A 15811-nucleotide genomic window follows, 5' to 3' on the forward strand; every position below is an offset into this window, starting at 1 on the left:
TTGGCTCAGGTTATGATCTCACAGTTCCTGGCTTTTTGTCCCATGTCGGGCTCTGCACTGACAACCTCAAAGGTCAAAGAACAGTAGACTCAGAGCCTGGAGCCTGCTTTGGACTCTGTGTCTCCCTCTGTCTCTCTGCCCCTCCCCTGCTTGTGCACTTTCTCTCTTTCTCTCAAAAATAAATAAATGTACAAAAAACGAAAGAGTGGGAGAAAATGAGATGAAAAATATGCAATGCGATTCAGAACATAGGAGCACCATGGTACCCTGTTTGTGTACAAGACAACAAAATTCTTTGATCTTACTCGTACACGGGAGTATGACCGACATAATTTATGTGCTTTTTTAGCGAGAACTTTAAGATGGTTTTCATTTGTGAAAACTGAAATAAAAACTGAAACTATCAGCTTAGTGTCCTGAATTAGCTTTAGCAATTCCAGTTACTATGGTGACCATGTAACTGTGAGAATCGACTCTGATTTTCTCATTTCTGGGTTGCTGGAGAATCCATATAGAAGAGCGGAGTGTGTTGAGATGGGGTCACTGCCTTCCAGCTTCCTGGTCTCATAATTAGCTTAAAAATAGGGATTCAGAAAGGACAAAATTATGGCAAAACCTTTACTCAATCGCCAAGCTCATGAAGAGTTTAAGAGTCCTATAGTTTGTCAACCGAATTTCATATCTACCCTTCACAGTGTTATGTTCATAGCTTCTTGTTTGAGCCCATTGATGATAGAAATGATATCCTTTCAGACACGGACACACCTTAACATTTATCTTTATACAAATTCTAATAATCAAGTTTGATTCTTACCCTTTTTTTTTCAATATATGAAATTTATTGTCAAATTGGTTTCCATACAACACCCAGTGCTCATCCCAAAAGGTGCCCTCCTCAGTTCTTACTCTTTCCTCTATTGCTAGGAGCTTACTATTCAATTAGCCAGTGTCTCAATTTTATAGGGCCATTAAGATAATATGGCGATAAACCTTTGCGTTCAAAATAAATGGAAAGATACACACAACAACTGTATCCACAGGGACATATTTCAGGGACAGTTAGTTTGGGGAGGGGGCAATTCAACTGGCCTTGGACTTTGCCAGATCCAATTAGATTGTTCCAGCAGACATGTTACCGGCACGACGACTGAAGTATGTTTGGCCACAAGCCAACCCATTACTAGTAACAGTAAGACACACAGCAGGCCCACCTCCAATGTGCAATGCGGACACTGATTGAGAGGTGGCATTGACTACACTACCATCCTGTCCAGAAAGCTGTCGCCAGTTTTCAAGTAACACATATATTGGATATCACCCCCGAAGGTCTCACTTTAATTCAACTTTCCATTGTAGAGCTGTCACAATATTCTTTAAGTTGTATAAGTTGTACACGCAACGTGCCCTCCTCCCCAGTCCATGATATTGTTAAGTCATTTAAGCACATGAAGTAATAAAGAACTCAAAAAGAACTGATTTTCATTTATAAACTGCCAAACACACTATTATGTTACAGCTGCTTTAACCTGAAATGGATAGAAAGAAAACTGGACTGCATTGCAATGTGGGAGATGGAACTCAGTTACATCGTCTGTGCGGTATGCTTTAATACCGGAGAGAGATGCTCACAAAGCAGGAGGATACACATCTCTGACCGGTGTTCTGGGAACACACAGCCAAATATTGGGGAGCTTTTTGAATCTGTGTTCACCGAGGCTCCAAAAGAGAATTACTCATTGAAGGAGACCCCAAAAGCAAAGATATGGAACAAGTGCCAAACTGTATTTGGTTTCTTTTTTTTTTTTTTTAATTTTTTTTTCAATGTTTATTTATTTTTGGGACAGAGAGAGACAGAGCATGAACGGGGGAGGGGCAGAGAGAGAGGGAGACACAGAATCGGAAACAGGCTCCAGGCTCTGAGCCATCAGCCCAGAGCCTGACGCGGGGCTCGAACTCACGGACCGCGAGATCGTGACCTGGCTGAAGTCGGACGCTTAACCGACTGCGCCACCCAGGCGCCCCTGTATTTGGTTTCTGAAGAAAACATTCACCCATATGTTTAATTCGAAAGGGAAGACTCAATCGTTTCAGAACGCGTCCTGCACCCAGGCACTCCAACCAGGTGGTACGGTTTGATCGTTGTACTAAAAACAAAACAAAAAAAAGCATCGTCCCGATCATCATCGTCAACAACAAGGACCACAAAGCTTACCTAAAATGGAGAAAACAGGGGCGCCTCGGTGGCTCAGTCAGTTAAGCGTCTGACTCTTGGTTTCGGCTCAGGTCATGATCTCACGGCTCATGAGTTCAAGCCCTGCCTCGGGCTTTGCGCTGACGGTACGGAGCCTGCTTGGGATTCTCTCTCTCCCTCTCTCTCTGCCTCTTCCCTGCTCATGCTTCCCCTCTCTCTCTCTCTCTCTCTTTCTCAAAATAAATAAATAAATAAAAGATAAATAAAATGGAGAAAACAAAGAAAGAAGGTGGAGGACTGGATGTGTCCAGTCTAGGGCCACAGTTACTAACACATGTGGATGAGGTTGGGCAAAGTCCACAGGATTTATGAAAACACCCTCACGGAGACCTACTCCTGCTACTGGGCAAAACAGAATGGAAACCAGAGTAAATGTCCCTAGAAGACCTGAGCAAGAAAATGAGAAGAGACAAAGGTAAAAGTGACCTTTCATGGTTTCTTCCAGTCAAGGTTGAGTCTATTAATCTTAAAAAACAGCTACAGAATGCTAAGGCTCCCATGCCAGGCTCTGTGCTTGGTTCTTCATATTCCTCTGCTCATTCAACTCACAAAAACCATAGAGGTAGGTGCTGTGTTATTACGCATTGGTAATCTGTCCAAGCTCACACAACTAGCAACGGGCATGGGGTGGGGGGTTATGTCCTGGATCTGGACAGTCTGACCACAGAGCGTAGGCACTTACCATTACACTACACTGAAACAAACAAACAAACAAACAAAAACAATGGGCTACGAGGGAATAATTGACTCTGCATTAACCGTATTCAAGAATAAAAGTTAGTGTTCTGGAAAATGCTTTAGAAACCAAAGCGGGGAGCAGGTTTTCTCAGAAAGACAAATGCCCAGATGAAACTTACCCTGCAGCTATCAGGGACATCAGGAATGACACAGGGAAGGAAAAGCAGGAGGAAGGAGGCAACAATCCAAGGGCTTATTAAGCAAGAATCCTGCTGGGAAGCGTTTGTCCGGCTCCAGAGATGCTATTTCAGATGGCGCCACCACCGCCCCAGAGAGCCCGCGAGTGCCTGTTGGGGCATCGAGGCCACGTTCATAGTCTGCCCCACCGGACCACGTCACTCAGATGTCTGCTCGAAGGGGGAAGACTGGGTAACACCATGCAGACTGGCCCACAGCCTCCTCTTCCCACAGAGAACCTCCACCATCTCTCCAAACCACCCTGAAACAATTCTGCGATAGGATGACAGAGCGCATTTTAGACAGAAATGCTCGAACGCATTATTTCCCGCCGAGAAACTGGGGAAGAACTTGTGTTCAATGTGTAGCAGACGCTGTTCTCTAACCCAGCACAGGCTGCGGGTCAATTTAGTCAGGGAGCTAAGCGACCCTTGGAGACGCACCCTGCCGTCCTGCAGTGGTCCTTCAGGATGGGGATGGGTCCCTGACTGTGTGAACTGCCGTCAGATCAGGAAGCCCTGTCTCCTGGAAAGCAGAGCCCTTTGAAACTCGGCCAGCATCCTGCTCCTTCTCCAAAGACAATACAAAAGCAGGAATCGTTGTTAGACAGACAGCCACGTCTCTCTCCCATTTGCAGATATCAATCTGGAGGCAGGGGATGTTTGAATCTCACCAGGCGCTACAACAAGATGCACATTGTTTCCCTCCCATTATTTAAGTTCTGTCTCTTGTTAAAATGCAATTCACCACAAACCAGTGATCTGTCGCTCCTGAGTGAACTGAACAAGTCATAAATCAGGCCCTGCCTTCTTGTCTACAATGAATGTGAGTGCGTGAAAGAGAGATCTGAGCGGTCCTTTATTCTTTACTGTCATTAGAGCTCTACACGAATAGTAGGTATGCTGCTAATTCAGAAAAAAACCGACATGAGTATATGTCAGCTTACCATAAATCTATGCATGGAGAAGCTGGTTTTTTTCTCATGCTTAGAAAACATACTGAGTTACGGATTACAGAGCATGTTACAAAATCTGTCACGTCACAAGAGGAGATATGGTTCGTGATACCGGGACTTTTATTTTCTACATTTACTCATTAGTGGCCATGCAGATAGGGGTAAGAGAAGAGATTCATAATAGAATAAACATGAGTAATGAGAAGAACAAAAGCTTCAACATTTTCAAGAAGATCTGGACCATGTAAAATCAGATGCTGAACGTCAATATGGATCCTTCCTTTCTATATTCTTTCTATTGCAACACCTACTGCATCAGGCTGGAGGTGCCTCATGTTCAGGAGTGACCAGATCATTAGCAGTTTCTTCATGTAGAAATATTTTTTGGGGCACCTGGGTGGCTCATTCAGTTAAGCGTCCGACTTCGGCTCAGGTCAAGATCTTGTGTTTTGTGAGTTCAAGCCCCGTGTCAAGCTCTGTACCGACAGCTGCTTCAGATTCTGTGTCTCCTTCTCTCTCTGCCCCTCCCCCCACTCATGCCCTATCTCTGTCTCTCAAAAAAAAAAAAAAAAAAAAAAAAAGAAATATTTGTCCACATTGACAAGAATGGATGTGGAAGACAGGAATTCTGATTTTCCAACTCTACAAAAATGTTACTAGAATCACAATCTATCATAAATCCTTTCTCAATCAAAGGCCACCTTGCAATACACTTGCCCAAGGCAGACTAGAAAATGCCTGGGCATGGGGCCCATGTGCGTTGTGGCTCTACCCATCCCAGATTGAAACCCTGGGCTGGATCAAAGACATCTGGAATGCTCTTTCATCCTAGATGACAATTCAGGGCCCAAAAGACCTACTTCGCCATAAGGATTAAAGAGACTGGTATGTGGTAAGATCCCAATAAACGATGCCTACATCATTTCATCACCTTTGATGTCCCTCTTAATAACTTATATTTAGTAGAACCTCACATAATGATAATGAATTATCAAACATGCAAATGCTAAGCTTACAGGTGATCAAAATGTAGGAAACATAAAGCCATGTCGAGTTTTTAAAATAGCAAGCTATTCCACAAAAAGAAAAGGAGTTAGTGGAAACAATCTTTAGACGTGACATAGTGAGCCAGATATTTTTAATTCCCTGATTTTGGGGGGTCAGTCACGACCCAAACCATTTTCATATATGTATTCCTAAATTCCATACACTCTCTTACTAGGCACCTCTCCCTTTGTTACAGCTACATGAAAATGTGCTGCAGAGTGTTCCAGAGTAAACTAATTTCATCTAGGTATTTAGTAAGCATGGATAATTAAACTAAAATTAAATGAAATTAAGCACAGTGTGGTTTAAAAGCCACTGAGGTGCTAAAGCTTTCCCTAAGATTTCCAGTAAAAGACAGACATACAGATGGGCAGATAATACATGTCTGTCTGTGTATGTACGTGTGTATGTTATCATGTACATGTATATACATATAGTATTGAGGCATATGTATATATGGCTCAACACTTCCACCTACTGGCTGTGTGAACTTAGCCAAGTTATTTAACAGCACCCTGTTCCCTCCCTTTTAGAAAGGTGGTTAACGATGCCCAATATGTATCACTGGGGGAACCAAAGGCAATGCATGCCCACTGCCTAGCGCCGAATGGCTAATCATCAAAATACAGATCACCATTTGCATCTGTAAATAAAAAATATAATAAATATACATGTACATACAAAATACATAAATTAATATTAACACACATATTGGTAAACATTATCGCCAGTATTTATTGAACAAGCTCAATCACAAGCTTTGCATTCTGTAAAATCAGGGTCTTTGTTCCCATCAGCAGATTTGGCACGAAATGCCGAGGTGCTGTAGACAGAGCCTTGAATGCCAGCACTCCTCCATCACCAGGCACGTACCACCTACTGGGGGGACCGTGCCGGGCACTGGGTGCATAGACGTGGTAAAGTGACAGATACAGCCCATGCCCTGGGGGACAGAATGAAGAAACAAACAACACAGACCGACAAGTCATCACAAGGACGACAAGAACAATGGGGGTGAATTCAAGGGTCAGAAAGGAGAGGACCAGGGAAAAGGCAGAAGTCAGGCTGCGAGGGGACACCAGGCCAAGAGCTGGAGAGACAGCCACTGAGAGAGGACCCTCAGAGCAGCCAGGAACAGGATGGACCAGTGTTGGGATGAAGGAATCAGGAGACAGAAGAAGGGTCAGGACAGCAACCCAGCAAACCCAAACCCAGTTTGCATTTCAACTGCCACTGGAGAGGCACCGAGGGGTTTGAAAGAGAAGTTCATGACCCACTCTCCCGTGTGTGTCCCGTGGTGGCAGCGTGTCCTTGGTGGTCACTGAGAGCAAAGTGAGCCCCGGATCCCCAGCTCCTTCAGTCACTGAGCACCTGGCAGGAGGAAAAGCATTGCCTAAAACTAGAAACGTGGTTCCAGCAAACTTGATTCCTTCTTTCTTCAAGGGGAACATGACCTGCTGCAAATGCGTTATTTCTGTGGGTTTGTGGAGTCACACAAGAGCAGCTAATAGCACGGGGACCTGGGCCGTCTCTCCCCAAAGATCTGCTCCCTCCCCGTGAGCACGCAGCCCGCCAGCCCAGGACTCTCGAGGAACTCTCCCCGGACATCTGCACCCAGGATGCTCTTGGAACCCCCTCCCCGGTCAGCTGCACCCAGGACTCTCCCGGAACTCTCCCTGGACACCTGCAGGGGCTTCCTTAACTGGCTCTGGTCTCCATGCTCTCGCTCCAAGGGACACAGACACCCTTGAGTGTTCTTCACTCCGTTCTAAGCACCAAGCCTCCACAGCCCTTCTCCTTGAAGCATCTGCCACATCACACGCTCCTAGGCTCGATTCGTTCAGACTGACTGTGCGAATATGGATTTCTGAACACTTTCCAAGCAGCAAGTTTCAATCTACCAAGTTCATTTTCTCCTGATTATAGTCAAAGCGGCGGTCCGCTTCTCTTAGGAATGGATCCTTTCACCTGAAGAATCGTGAATGAAAACTTCGGAATTTTTAAAAACTGGAATATTAACTTGAATTTAAAGATCTTTGGGGCGCCTGGGTGGCTCAGTCGGTTAAGTGCCCGACTTCGGCTCAGGTCAAGATCTCATGGTTCATGAGTTCGAGCCCCGCATTGGGCTCTGTGTGGACAGCTGGGAGCCTGGAGCCTGCTTCGGATTCTGTGTCTCCCTCTGTCTCTGCCCTTCCCCCACTCACACTGTCTCGCTCTCTCTGCCCCTCCCCAGCTCTCTCTCTCTCTCTCAAAAATAAACATTAAATAAAAAACAAAGATCTTAGAAATATTTTAATGCTTAATTGTAATGCTTAATGAAATAGTTTTAAAGAGAAAAACCGGTGAGAGCTCCCTGAAGGAAGATACCGGGCTGTAACAGCGTGCAGTTAGAACGCGTATACTTGAATGACGGCGTGGTCTTTGTCTCCTGAGCTGACACGGGCCAGGGCAGGGCAGAAACCCAGAGCACAGAGTCAACCATCCAATATGTAGCAGTGGATTATAAAAAGGTGAGAAGCCACTGAGTGCATACAAAGAGTTTAACAGAATAATATGGAGGCAGATTTGCCGAAATACACAGACCTGGGGATCTTATAAACAGGATGACAATATGACTTATGAGCCAAACGGGAGCACTTTTGAGAGGGACAGGAAGTGATGTTATAATCACGCCAGGAGTGATCCGCGACTGTTGCAAGGAAACTGCTCGTGATCTGTAGACAATACAGTGAACCCCCTTCCCGCCTGGTTACATAAGCACTAGCATTTTCTGTACAATACATTGTATTCTCTATAATGGGACGGAATTCCTCTGTGTGGATTTGTGTTTCGTTTATTGCAGGTCTCCATATGACTTAGTGTATACAGTTGGTGCCTTTGGCCAAAACATACCTTGGCAGGGGAGAGAAGGGTTCGTTCATCCATTCTCTTCTGAAATGTGTACATTGGAAAGTCCAAATGACTGACTGGCAAATACAGAGCTGTCCCCACAAGACGGAAGGGAGCCGGTGCTCCCCTACTTTCCGGCATTCAGCACAGAGACCCATCAGCGCACGACACTGCTTTCAAAGAGCCGCAGAAGAACAGATTCCTTCATGTCACTTAAACTTTTGTGCCCATAAAAGACTGTTTGAAAACACGTCACAGACTCTTCTGCTTGAGTTTAATAATCCCCGTTCACCTCATCTCCTTTCTTAAGTTTTGGCAATCAGGAACCCCTCCCAACCTTCCTTGGGTCCTCCTATCCCTCTTGTGTGCATAAAAATGTGGACATTGGGAGAGACGCGGAGGCAGGTTATGACGTTGGTGTTTCCTAGGGTGTGGATTAAATGTGGAGGGCAGAGGATGCCAGCTCTGGTGTGGGTCTGTTTTCAAATCCTGGCTCGTGGACACATCAACAGCGTGGCTCTGGTTCGGGGGGGCTGGTCCCTCTGACCCCCACTTGCTCCTCTGTAAAATACCAACAACGTCGTCTCCCTGCTACCTGACAAGTTACAGCCGCCGTAACCCCATGAAGATAATCAACCCTTTGTGTTCACCACACTATTTCCAATATACCCGCACCCCACACGAGATGGGCAATCGACCTGACGTCTCACCAGTTAGAAAAGGCGGCTCATCGCGCTGGGTCACATGTCACCTCACGGCTTGCGAGCTCTAATTGCGCTGGCTCACTTGTCACCCTACTGCCCGTGTGCTCTAAGCCCACTACTCATCGTCCTCTAGCAGCTGCAACGTCACACGTTAGGTGACAGGCTTTAGCCAGATGCTTGCGTAATATGTGGGTAGACTCTTGACTATACAATTGTGATTTCTGTTCTGGCTTTACTAAGCTTCTTTTCCTTGATAAAGACTTTACTGGGACGCCCGGGGGGCTCAGTCGGTTAAGCGTCCAACTTGGGCTCGGGTCATGATCTCGCGGTTCGTGAGTTCGAGCCCCGCGTCGGGGTCTGTGCTGACAGCTCGGAGCCTGGAGCCTGCCTCTGATTCTGTGTCTCCTTCTCTCTGCCCCTCCCCCGCTTGCGCTCTGTCTCCGTCTCTCAAAGATGAATAAACATTAAAAAAATAATTTAAAAAAAGACTTTACTTTTCCTACACAACTGTATTTCATCCCTAGGCTCCACTTGTCTTCTTTGGGCTTGTTCTGTGAACGCTGCTTCCGTTTATGAGTTTCCTGCTCAAGCAAATGTTGTCCATCCAGGGAGCCCCTAGAGCAGATGATTCACACCCTCAGGGACTCTGCTGTGGAGACACTGCCAAAAGCAAACTCACTGTCCCCAGGACGAGCCCAAAAGAGTCACTCTGACCTGGCCATGCCTGGCTCTCGGAGACGCGGCATCTGGTCCCAGAGTAAAGCGCTGAGGTCCTCTACAGGCACCTGTCTTCACGGTTAGGAGAAACAATTTCTCCTCGAGTTCGGCACAGAGGGGATTTTCTCCCTCCAAGTAGATTATCCTTCATCATTAGGAGGTTAATCATTGTATTTTAAGGACCTCAAACAGTCTATTTAATGGGTGAAGAACATCATTAAAGGACAATTTCGAACCAGGAAAAGTTGAAGCTGTTACAAAAAGTGTTTTGTTGGCTAGAAAACATAAAACCTCCTATGAAATGACATTGTTAAGATGGGAAGTCCTGTGATGTCAGGCCCGTCTGCTTCCACATGAGGTCATGGTTGGAATCCACAGAAATAGAAGGAGCTGCGGATCTCATCCGGGCAACCCCACAGACAGGCAAGCACCTCCCCCCAGAGAAGGACAACGCGAGGTCACCGAGTGCTAATAAGATATGTCCACGTAGGTGTCCATGCTGAGTTATTGAGGCTTATTTATTTGTTTGTTTGCTTTTGAGAGAGAGAGAGAGGGAGTGGGGGAGGGGCAGAGAGAGAGGGAGAGAGAGAAAATTCCAAGCAGGCGCCCCACTGTTAGTGCAGAGCCCAACTTGGGGCTTGATCCCAATACCCTGTGATCATGACTTGAGACGAACTCAAGAGTCTCATGTTCAGCCTACTGAGTCACCCAGGTGCTCCAAAGCTCATTTAGGAATTAGTTTTTCCAAGTTCTTACCAAGGTTTTTGGTTTTTTTTCTATATGAAAGCACATAGTTCCCTTGGAACCCACAAACTCAATTGGCATGCTATTAATTTGAAGATTTCATTTTCCCCCTTTTCATACGTTCACTGTTTCCCCAATTTCATTGCCAATTTCTTAAAGGCAAGTTTTACAGCTTCTCTATTTTAGTCATTGACCATTAAACATTTACCATCCTTCCTTACAGTAATCATTTAATAAGCGTTATTAACGATTAGTATTTTAATGCATCAAAGCTGTTAAGGTCTTTCTCTAAACACATAAATTTGTTCTAAGAGAGATTTGGGCACGAGGGGATAAATCTGATGTTGAAACTTACATTCATTACCACACACATAACTCAATGCTTCAAATTCCTCCAGAACACCATCCAATCGATCGCATTGCCTCTGACAACTGACTGAATAAATAATGGTTGAAAATGAGTGTCTAAATGAGAGACAAAGGAAGAGTTTTTTCAAATGTTTGGGACTGAATCAGTTTCAAACATACAAATCTATTTTTTTTTTAAATTCTGGGTTACAAGTCGTACGGCATGTTCCCATGGGGTAACAACATCATTCCTATTTCTACTATTTTGAAACGCGCTTCTCTCCCAATCATTCAACAAATACTAACAGGGCATCAACTGTGTTTCAAGCACAAAGTGAGATAACCCAGGGCACAAAGATGGCCCACATATCATTCCTGCGCTTGAGCAATTCAGAAACTTGGGGGTGAGGGGTGGACACAGAAGCCAATGACTCATCCAATAATTCATTCATTTAAAAAATATTTATGGGGGCGCCTGGGTGGCGCAGTCGGTTGAGCGTCTGTCCGACTTCAGCCAGGTCACGATCTCACGGTCCGTGAGTTCGAGCCCCGCGTCGGGCTCTGGGCTGATGGCTCAGAGCCTGGAGCCTGTTTCTGATTCTGTGTCTCCCTCTCTCTCTGCCCCTCCCCCGCTCATGCTCTGTCTCTCTCTGTCCCAAAAATAAATAAACGTTGAAAAAAAAAATTAAAAAAAATATTAAAAAAAAAATATTTATGGGTGTCGGGGCACCCAGGTGGCTCAGTCAGTTGAGGCTCTTGATTTTGGCTCAGGTCATGATCTCACAGTCGTGGGTCGTGAGATCAAGCCAGCGTCAGGCTCTGTGCTGAAGCCTGCTTAAGAGTTTCTTTCCCCCTCTGCCCCTTCCTTGCTCTCTCGCTCTCAAATAAGGAAAAAAAGTTACGGTGTTTACTATGTGCCAAGCACTGTTGAAAGCATGCAGGACACATCAGTGAACAAAACACATTAGCCCAGCCAATGGGGAACCTCCATTCTAGGGGAGGAAGGAGACAAGCACTAAACGGCATACGAGTTAAGGATAGAAGCTGAGCGTGGTAAGGGGGACAAAGCGGGCAAGATGGGAGAGAGCATCACTTCAAATAAAGTGATCGGGGGACGTCCCATAGAGAAGCCCCATCTGAGCAAAGACTGGAAGGAGCTAAGCCAGTTGGCCAGCTGGATCTTGGGGGGTAAAGAGCTTTCTAGATAGAACAGGAGCCAGCAAGCTAGTCTTCCGGCCAATCCTACCCGCTAACTATAAATAAAGTATTATGAGCACGCAGCCACCTGTGATCAGGTAAGCACTGGCAATGGCTGCGATGAGGACAGAACTGAAAAGCTCCAATGGGGACAAGGTTGACTGCAAAGCTTGAGATGTTTATTCCCTGGCTCTTCGCGGATCTCTGGGAAAGAGCAGAGAGCCAGCGGCACGTTGCAACATTTAAGAGGCCAAAACAGAGGGAGCAAGGGGGGGAAGGAGTGAGGACACAGGAAACAGGAGGCCACGGGTCGGGCTTCGGCCTTCTCTGCAGGTGGAATGGGACTCTGTGGGTTTCCGGCAGGAGAATGTCCGAGAGCTCCAACACAGTCCTGCGTCGTGCCAAGAAGGGATGGGAGGTCCAACCGAAACTCTAACTAGAGCTAAGAGGGGCCAGGATCTGGGGGGAGGCAAGGGAAGTGAGGACTGCATGGGTAGCGTGTGCGAAGGAACGTGGTGAGGAAGGCACGCCCTTCACACTTGCCCCTCGAGGACACCAACCGTGCACGTGGAGGAAGAAGGAGGAGTCGGGGCAGAAAGAGCAGGTGCAGCCGGACCGCACAGGCCGCGAAAGAGAGAAGAGGCAAACCGGGTGAAAGTGTCCGAAGCCAGCCAGCTCCCCTGCTCCACGCCAGCCCTTGCTGAGAGAACGTCTCACCAGCCGGGACTTGTTGCACAGGTGCAGGGGTGCAGCTAAGACACCCCTTCCTTGGGGTACACTCACAGTGTTGGGGGTGTAATAAGAAACCGTATCTGGAAAGCTGGTATTTGATCCAAGGGGCTTAACTTGCTCAAGGAAAATTGCTGGAACTATAGCAGGTGCTTGTGCTAGGTCCTTGGGGACATTCGAGGCTTGGTGGGTCCTTGTATCCTGGCAGGAAGTGAGCCTGGACAGCCCAATGTCACCATCTGGCTGAAGATAAACCCTGAAGCACAGAGGTTCCTGAGAGGCCGGGTGGCCAAAGGTCCCTGGCCTGTTGTGCTCTGTCTACATGTCCTGAAATCCTAAAGAACATCCTTTGTGCCTGTGTGCTTAGACCGGAGCGTCAGTGCACTTGTTTCTGTTAAGACTTCACTACAGTCCTTAGAGGGAATAGTTCCGACTCAGAATAAGCGAGATCCAATCCATTTCAGTATGCTGCCTAGGAGGGGGCACTCCTGCCCCAGAGATCATGGGATGGAGGAGAGAGGCACCGTGGACAGAGAAGGTGTAAGTGGACGCAAGGAAGAGACAGATGACAAATAGCTGTCCCTTCGGTAAAGCGAAGATAGCACTGTGTGCTTAGTCAAGGAGACTAAGGAGTGGGCAGAGGATGTACCCACCCCTAGCACAGACGGAGAGGTAGGACTCCCATCAGAAATAAGGTGCAGGAGCTTAAGATGTCAACATTTGAGCATTTCCTGATCAGGGCACCGTTAGAGCTTGAATAGGATCCGCCCCTCCCCCCAAAAAAGAAATGTTGGAAGTCTTCACCTTCAGTACCTGTAAATGCGATCTTACTTGGAAACAGGGTCATGATAGATAGGATTAGTTGAGATGAGGTCACACTGGAGTATGGGGGGCCCCTAATCCAGTACGACCGGTTCTTACATGAAGGCGGCCAAGTGAAGACGCAAAGATACACAGAGACAAGACCATGTGAACCCAGAGGCAAAGACTGGAGTGATGTGGTCCTAAGCCGAGGGATACCTGGGGCCACCAGAGCTGGAAGAGGCAAGGAAGGGTCCCCTCCCCGAGTCTTCGAAGACCACCAAGTTTTCCCGATATAAAGTAACTAGCTGAACTATGGAAAGGGCCCCGTCTGTGTGTGGGCAAGTGGTCCTGGGCACAAATTGATCCCCAGCACCGAATCTGAACACAAAAATTGTGCCGATCCTAGTTAATAGGTACTATCTATCTTCCACACCTCGCCTGCTGAGACCCTTCTCTCTCTCCAAGCAAAAATGTTGGCCCAAACCAAAGAATCTCTAAAACAAAGAAGCGAGCTCTGGTTATCATCATATGTGAGTAGCTGTTAGTGGAGTGACCGTCTGAGATGTGTAAGTCATAAGCCCTGTTGCTTTACTTCTGTGAGTGAGCATCACGAAACCGCATCTTCAGTCAAAAGGCCCCGGGATTCCCACGCCCCAAAGTGGGAGCCTGGATGTGGAGGGAGCTGCCTGCCGACCCCGCATGAGAGGCTTGTGCCTCCTCAGCGGGCAGGTCGTGGTCTGTACATTCTCCACCGAGCACACCAGCTCTGGGTTTCCCAGCACACCCGCTCACCACTCGTGCAAGTAAATCCAAACCTCTGATCTCCATTTGTCCCCTCCGTGCCTTGATTCTCAATCAGCTGAAAACTCTGGAGAGGAATGTAAGAGCCTCACTGAACGGGTCCCTAAAATCACAACCGGAAATAGGACCCCTTCTTGATACGGCAGCACTAACTCTGTTTTCAGCTTGTTTGATAAAAAGATGGAAGTCCTCCCTCGAGAGGAAGAAATCTAAGGCCATAGCAAAAACAAAAAACAAGAAAACAACAACGAAAAAAGGAAGGGATAACAGGTACAGCAACGATCTCAAATGAAGAAGGAAAATCACTCTGGAACACAGCGGAAAAGAACTGAGACAAGGGTGTCTGGTCAAGAAGGAAGGAGAAGACGGGATGTAAAGTATGGATTCCAGGCAGGCCAGTGAGGACAGATGTCCCTGAATCCAGGCAGGCCAGTGAGGACAGATGTCCCTGCATCCAGGCAGGCCAGTGAGGACAGATGTCCCTATATCCAGGCTCAGTGTGGGGACAGACGCAGAACTGTGTGCGGTTAAGGGCCAGAATCTATCCTGGATGAAAGGTCAGTCGGAGCAGAAAACCAGGGTCAACCAGGAGTAGAAACAACATCTTGGGGTTCAGTAGAAGGCGGCAGTGCCCCAACAGGACACAGGAGATGGAAGCAACACTCAACACACAGGAACTCTCTGCTCTCCGCCCCGAGAGGGGGGGCCTTCCTTGGCGGGTGGGTGGGGGTGGGTGGAGCTGAGGGCAGCAGACCATTCGGTGTCCCGGGGACGAAGATGAGAAGGTGGGCTGAGGGACAGTTCTACCATGTTTACCTCGGACTTATTTTCCATCGCTGCAGTTGTTGGATTAGATCACATATAAATAGCAGCACATTTGAGGAACCCAAAACATTACTCAGTATGTTTGACAAATAATGACAGCGTGCCCACAGTGACTATGGTAAGCAGTTAGGTCCCCCGCTGCCCTTCTCAGGTCACCTGACGTTCAGACAGCAAGGGTTCCGCCCCAACATTGACAGAATCGGACCATCTGATCAGCCAGTGGGTATCTGAGTCACGTGCAAAGGAACAGCCAATGTTTGTAGCTCGTGCCGTGACCTGAATTATGTTTCCAGGATACTCTTCAGGGGGTCACTTTTGGGGGGAAAAAAAGAGAGACGGTACATGGTCTTCCTGATTGCTTTTTACTTTGTTTTGAACGAACTCTAATTACAGTGCCTTTGGTTGGGGGCAGGTAATTTTGATTTTTCACTGGAAACTTTGCTTGGCCAGAAAAATCAACAAATGACTAGAAAGAGGAACTTTAAGCTCCACAGATGAAAGCTTCAGGGCCTGAAGGGGACTGAAACCAGTTCAACAAAAATAATGTTAATGAAGAAAAGCTAGTTACGGCTTCAGTTTAGGAAAACAACTCATGTTGCCCTCCAGAAGCACATTACTGGAAGCACATTCAAACTACTGGAGAAAGCTGATGAGGACGTTCTCTTTTCTACAAGGGGGTTCTTTAAAGGCAAATTGATGGTTGGTTTGACTACATTATTTGGCAAAATGCTTGCGTCCTGTTTGTATACACATGTACACATAAATACACATAAATGATGAGCCTAAGCCGGTGATTCTCAACCACAGGCACCACCCCGCCAAGAGAGATTTGGAAAGTTCTGGAACTTTTTTTATTGGCACAATGAGGTGGGGGGAGGGAATGCT

At 46.9% G+C, this 15811-nt stretch overlaps 1 protein-coding gene across 10 annotated transcripts in view; it reads right to left on the reverse strand.

Moving 5' to 3' along the window:
• SEMA5A (semaphorin 5A) overlaps positions 1-15811 on the reverse strand; it is a 482459-nt gene that overhangs the window by 148992 nt on the left and 317656 nt on the right. The window lies entirely within an intron of this gene.

The sequence above is a fragment of the Puma concolor genome, chromosome A1 (assembly GCF_028749965.1).
Source record: "Puma concolor isolate L17-30 chromosome A1, mPumCon1.1.hap2, whole genome shotgun sequence".
NCBI classification, from domain to species: domain Eukaryota; kingdom Metazoa; phylum Chordata; class Mammalia; order Carnivora; family Felidae; genus Puma; species Puma concolor.